This window comes from Manis pentadactyla, chromosome 12 (assembly GCF_030020395.1).
Source record: "Manis pentadactyla isolate mManPen7 chromosome 12, mManPen7.hap1, whole genome shotgun sequence".
NCBI lineage: Eukaryota > Metazoa > Chordata > Mammalia > Pholidota > Manidae > Manis > Manis pentadactyla.
In genome coordinates, this window is record NC_080030.1 from 84,785,507 (window position 1) to 84,792,032 (window position 6,526).

Genomic DNA, 6,526 nt, shown 5'->3' on the forward strand with positions numbered 1-6,526 from the left:
TCTTTACCACTTGGAAGAATTATGATACTCAGGATATTCGATATATGGCATGAATTCTATTTAAGGGTTGTAATTAGGAAGGAAGAAGAAAAGCTATAGAAGTAGCAGGCGGAAGAAAACATGGGGAGATTGATTATTTCTTTGACATATCTTCTTGTAGAGTAACTTCAGCATGTATAGCTTTTAAACTACTAAGTAAATTGCGCACACACATTAACATAATAGGAGTACAGTTACGTAACCAAAGCATACCTGTAATTACCAGCCATCTCCAGTGAAACCAAGAAAACCAGTTAGGCACCTTAGGCATTTGTGAAAACTTATCTATGATATGATGGATATTGTCCAACTGAACTTGAACAGTCTGAGAGAATTCAGATAAATTAAAACAACCCATTCCTGGGGACTGTTCACATCCCATATGTTCTTTTAACAGTAAATAGTCTGTAGTTGTAAGATTTTGGAGTGCTACAATTTGCACTTCTCCTAATTCTTGGTTGAGTTCCAACCGTATAGATCCAGTCAAATTTGTTGTTTTACTGTATGCACAGGCCAGCTTAGATATCTCCTTCTTCATTCCAATGGCAAGTCCAGGAATTGGTGGGATGAGTGCATCTACACCTGTAGCAGTGCGTGGATCTTTGTTGGGGTTTTTTTGATGATCAACTTCTGGCATGACTCCTCCCGAGAGTGCTGATGTTGAAAAGTTCTTTTTCATATCGTATCTTAGTTCATTTTCAGGGTAGCCAAATTAGGCTTTGATCCTCTGTATAAACACAAACAGACGCTTTGCCTACACTTTTATATGCCCTTTATATCATTGTGTAGAGCTCATTGGAGGTCACCACACAGGCACTGCTTTTTTTTTTTAACATTAATCTACACTTACATGACGAATACTTTGTTTACTAGGCTCTCCCCTATACCAGGTCCCGTATATATACCCCTTTACAGTCACTGTCCATCAGCGTAGCAAAATGTTGTAGAATCACTACTTGTCTTCTCTGTGTTGTACAGCCCTCCCCTTTCTCCCAAACCCCTATGGATGCTAATCTTAATACCACTCTTTTTCTCCCCCCCCCTTATCCCTCCCTACCCACCCATCCTCCCCAATTCCTTTCCCTTTGGTACCTGTTAGTCCATTCTTGAGTTCTGTGATTCTGCTGCTGTTTTGTTCCTTCAGTTTCTCCTTTGTTCTTATATTCCACAGATGAGTGAAATAATTTGGTATTTCTCTTTCTCCGCTTGGCTTGTTTCACTGAGCATAATACCCTCCAGCTCCATCCATGTTGCTGCAAATGGTAAGATTTGCCCTTTTCTTATGGCTGAGTAGTATTCTATTGTGTATATGTACCACATCTTCTTTATCCATTCATCTATCGATGGACATTTAGGTTGCTTCCAATTCTTGGCTATTGTAAATAGTGCTGCGATAAACATAGGGGTGCATCTGTCTTTCTCAAACTTGATTGCTGCATTCTTAGGGTAAATTCCTAGGAGTGCAATTCCTGGGTCAAATGGTATGTTTGTTTTGAGCATTTTGATGTACCTCCATACCGCTTTCCACAATGGTTGAACTAATTTACATTCCCACGAGCAGTGTAGGAGGGTTCAACTTTCTGCACAGCCTCGCCAACATTTGTTGTTGTTTGTCTTTTGGATGGCAGCCATCCTTACTGGTGTGAGGTGATATCTCATTGTGGTTTTAATTTGCATTTCTCTGATAATTAGCGATGTGGAACATCTTTTCATGTGTCTGTTGGCCATATGAATTTCTTTTTTGGAGAACCATCTGTTCAGTTCCTCTGCCCATTTTTTAATTGGGTTATTTGTTTTTTGTTTGTTGAGGCATGTGAGCTCTTTATATATTCTGGACGTCAAGCCTTTATCAGATGTGTCATTTTCAAATATATTCTGCCATACTGTAGGGTTCCTTTTTGTTCTTTGATGGTGTCTTTTGCTGTACAGAAGCTTTTCAGCTTAATATAGTCCCACTTGTTCATTTTTGCTGTTGTTTTCCTTGCCCGGGGAGATATGTTCAAGAAGAGGTCACTCATGTTTATGTCTAAGAGATTTTTGCCTATGTTTTCTTCCAAGAGTTTAATGGTTTCATGACTTACATTCTATCTTTGATCCATTTTGAGTTTCCTTTTGTATATGGGGTTAGACAATGGTCCAGTTTCATTCTCCTACATGTAGCTGTCCAGTTTTGCCAGCACTATCTGTTGAAGAGACTGTCATTTCGCCATTGTATGTCCATGGCTCCTTTATCAAATATTAATTGACCATATATGTCTGGGTTAATGTCTGGATTGTCTAGTCTGTTCCATTGGTCTGTGGCTCTGTTCTTGTGCCAGTACCAAATTGTCTTGATTATTAAAGCTTTATAATAGAGCTTGAAGTTGGGGAGTGAGATCCCCCCTACTTTATTCTTCTTTCTCAGGATTGCTTTGGCTATTCGGGGTCTTTGGTGTTTCCATATGAATTTTTGAATTATTTGTTCCAGTTCATTGAAGAATGTTGCTGGTAATTTCATAGGGATTGCATCAAATCTGTATATTGCTTTGGGCAGGATGGCCATTTTGATGATATTAATTCTTCCTAGCCATGAGCATGGGATGCATTTCCATCTGTTAGTGTCCCCTTTAATTTCTCTTAAGAGTGACTTGTAGTTTTCAGAGTATAAGTCTTTCACTTCTTTGGTTAGGTTTATTCCTAGGTATTTTATTTTTTTTGATGCAATTATGAATGGAGTTGTTTTCCTGATTTCTCTTTCTGTTGGTTCATTGTTAGTGTATAGGAAAGCCACAGATTTCTGTGTGTTGATTTTGTATCCTGCAACTTTGCTGTATTCCGATATCAGTTCTAGTAGACTTGGGGTGGAGTCTTTAGGGTTTTTTTATGTACTGTGTCATGTCATCTGCAAATAGTGACAGTTTAACTTCTTCTTTACCGATCTGGATTCCTTGTATTTTTTTGTTTTGTCTGATTCCCATGGCTAGGACCTCCAGTACTATGTTAAATAACAGTGGGGAGAGTGGGCATCCGTGTCTAGTTCCCGATCTCAGAGGAAAAGCTTTCAGCTTCTCGCTGTTCAATATAATGTTGGCTGTGGGTTTTTCATAGATGGCCTTTATTATGTTGAGGTACTTGCCCTCTATTCCCATTTTGCTGAGAGTTTTTATCATGAATGGATGTTGAACTTTGTCAAATGCTTTTTCAGCATCTATGGAGATGATCATGTGGTTTTTGTCTTTCTTTTTGTTGATGTGGTGGATGATGTTGATGGACTTTCGAATGTTGTGCCATCCTTGCATCCCTGGGATGAACCCCACTGGGTCATGGTGTATGATCCTTTTGATGTATTTCTGAATTCAGTTTGCTAAAATTTTGTTGAGTATTTTTGCATCTATGTTCATCAGGGATATTGGTCTGTAGTTTTCTTTTTTGGTGGAGTCTTTGCCTGGTTTTGGTATTAGGGTGATGTTAGCTTCATTGAATGAGTTTGGGAGTATCCCCTCCTGTTCTATTTTTTGGAAAACTTTAAGGAGAATGGGTATTATGTCTTCCCTGTATGTCTGATAAAATTCCGAGGTAAATCCATCTGGCCCGGGGGTTTTGTTCTTTGATAGTTTTTTGATTACCACTTCAATTTTGTTGCCGGTAATTGGTCTGTTTAGATTTTCTGTTTCTTTCTCGGTCAATCTTGGAAGTTTGTATTTTTCTAAGAAGTTGTCCATTTCTCGTAGGTTTCCCAGCTTGTTAGCATATAGGTTTTCATAGTACTCTCTAATAATTCTTTCTATTTCTGTGGGGTCTGTCATGATTTTCCCTTTCTCATTTCTGATTCTGCTGATGTGTGTTGATTCTCTTTTTCTCTTAATAATTCTGGCTAGAGGCTTATCTATTTTGTTTATTTTCTCGAAGCACCAGCTCTTGTTTTCATTGATTTTTTTCTATTGTTTTATTCTTCTCAATTTTATTTATTTCTTCTCTGATCTTTATTATGTCCCTCCTTCTGCTGACCTTAGGCCTCATCTGTTCTTCTTTTTCCAATTTTGATAATTGTGACATTAGACCATTCATTTGGGCTTGTTCTTCCTTTTTTAAATATGCTTGGATTGCTATATACTTTCCTCTTAAGACTGCTTTTGCTGTGTCCCACAGAAGTTGGGGCTTAGTGTTGTTGTTGTCATTTGTTTCCATATATTGCTGGATCTCCATTTTGATTTGGTCATTGATCCATTGATTATTTAGGAGCGCGTTGTTTAGCCTCCATGTGTTTTTGAGCCTTTTTGCTTTCTTTGTACAGTTTATTTCTAATTTTATTCCTTTGTGGTCTGAAAAGTTGGTTGTTAGGATTTCAATCTTTTGGAATTTACTGAGGCTCTTTTTGTGGCCTAGTATGTGGTTTATTCTGGAGAATGTTCCATGTGCAGTTGAAAAGAATGTGTATCCTGTTGCTTTTGGATGTAGAGTTCTGTAGATGTCTATTAGTTCCATCTCTTCTAATGTGTTGTTCAGTGCCTCTGTGTCCTTACTCATTTTCTGTCTGGTGGATCTGTCCTTTGGAGTGGGTGGTGTGTTGAAGTCTCCTAGAATGAATGCATTGCATTCTATTTCCTCCTTTCGTTCTGTTAATATTTGTTTCACATATGTTGGTGCTCTTCTATTGGGTGCATATATATTTATAATGGTTATATCCTCTTGATGGACTGAGCCCTTTATCATTATGTAATGTCCTTCTTTGACTTTTGTTACTTTCTTTATTTTAAAGTCTGTTTTGTCTGATACCAGAATTGCAACACCTGCTTTCTTCTCTTTGTTGTTTGCACGAAATATCTTTTTCCATCCCTTGACTTTAAGTCTGTGCATGTCTTTGGGTTTGAGGTGAGTCTCTTGTGAGCAGCATATGGATGGATCTTGCTTTTTTATCCATTCTATTACTCTGTGTCTTTTGATTGGTGCATTCAGTTCATTTACATTTAGGGTGATTATTGAAAGGTATGAATTTATTGCCATTGCAAGCTTTAAGTTTGTGGTTACCAAAGGTTCAGGGTTAGCTTCTTTACTATCTTACTGTCTAACTTTACTCACTTGTTGAGCTATTATAAACACAGTCTGATGATTCTTTATTTCTCTCCCTTCTTATTCCTCCTCCTCCCTTCTTCATATGTTTCGTGTTTTTTTCTGTGCTCTTTTTAGGAGTGCTCCCATCTAGAGCAGTCCTTGTAGGATGCCCTGAAGAGGTGGTTTGTGGGAGGCAAATTCCCTCAATTTTTGTTTGTCTGGGAATTTTTTAATCCCTCCTTCATATTTAAATGATATTCGTGCTGGATACAGTAGTCTTGGTTCGAGGCCCTTCTGTTTCATTGCATTAAGTATATCATGCCATTCTCTTCTGGCCTGTACGGTTTCTTTTGAGAAGTCTGATGATAGCCTGATGGGTTTTCCTTTGTAGGTGACCTTTTTTTCTCTCTTGCTGCCTTTAATATTTTTTCCTTGTCTTTGATCTTTGCCATTTTAATTATTATGTGTCTTGTTGTTGCCCTCCTTGGATCCCTTGTCATGGGAGTTCTGTGTACCTCTGTGGTCTGAGAGGCCATTTCTTCCCCTAGTTTGGGGAAGTTTTTGGCAATTATTTCTTCAAAGACACTTTCTATCCCTTTTTCTGTCTCTTCTCCTTCTGGTATTCCGATGAATCATATATTATTCCTTTTTGATTGGTCACTCAGCTCTCTTAAAATTCTTTCATTCCTGGAGATCCTTTTATCTCTCTCTGCATCAGCTTCTCTGCGTTCCTGTTCTCTGTTTTCAAGTCCATTAATGGTCTCTTGCATCTCGTCCATTCTGTTTTGAAGTCCTTCCAGAGCGTGTTTTATTTCTGTATTCTCCTTCCTTAGTTCTTGCATATTTCTTTGCACGTCCATCAGCGTGGTTATGACTTTTGTTTTGAATTCTTTTTCAGGAAGACTGGTTAAATCTATCTCCCCAGGTTCCTTCTCAGGGGAAGATGTAGCAGATGCCGAAGCTGTCTGGGTTAATCTTGTCTGGATCATATTTTTTTGCCTTTTCATGTTGACAGGTGCTATTGACTGTCGGCTGGGAGAGCCAAACTTTTCACTTGCTACTGGCCTTTCTTTACTGGGACAACTGCGACCTCTAGTGGCTTGTGTTGGGTAATTGCGAGTAGGCTGGGTCTTTGTGTGTTGCCCGGCGGATATCAATGGATCTCCCTTTCTGTGGGCAGGGTTTGCTTTAGGCTGTTTCTCTGCTTTCGCAGCGCCTGGAGGGGTAATGGACCCGGGGGGGGGGTGCTGTTTGGCTGTTTACCTCCATTAGGGGTCTCAGAGCTGTTGTCCAGGGGGTTAGTGCGCCTGGTTTTCCCTGTAATTTCCTGCCACTGGACTGTGACCTATGCTGTTTCCGTCAAGCTGTTAAATCCCTGTCCCTTTAAGACTTTCATAGAGCCTCCGCTTTTCTTTGTCACAGGGGCATCAGCTTTGGCACCTGCTCAGAGTTCTCG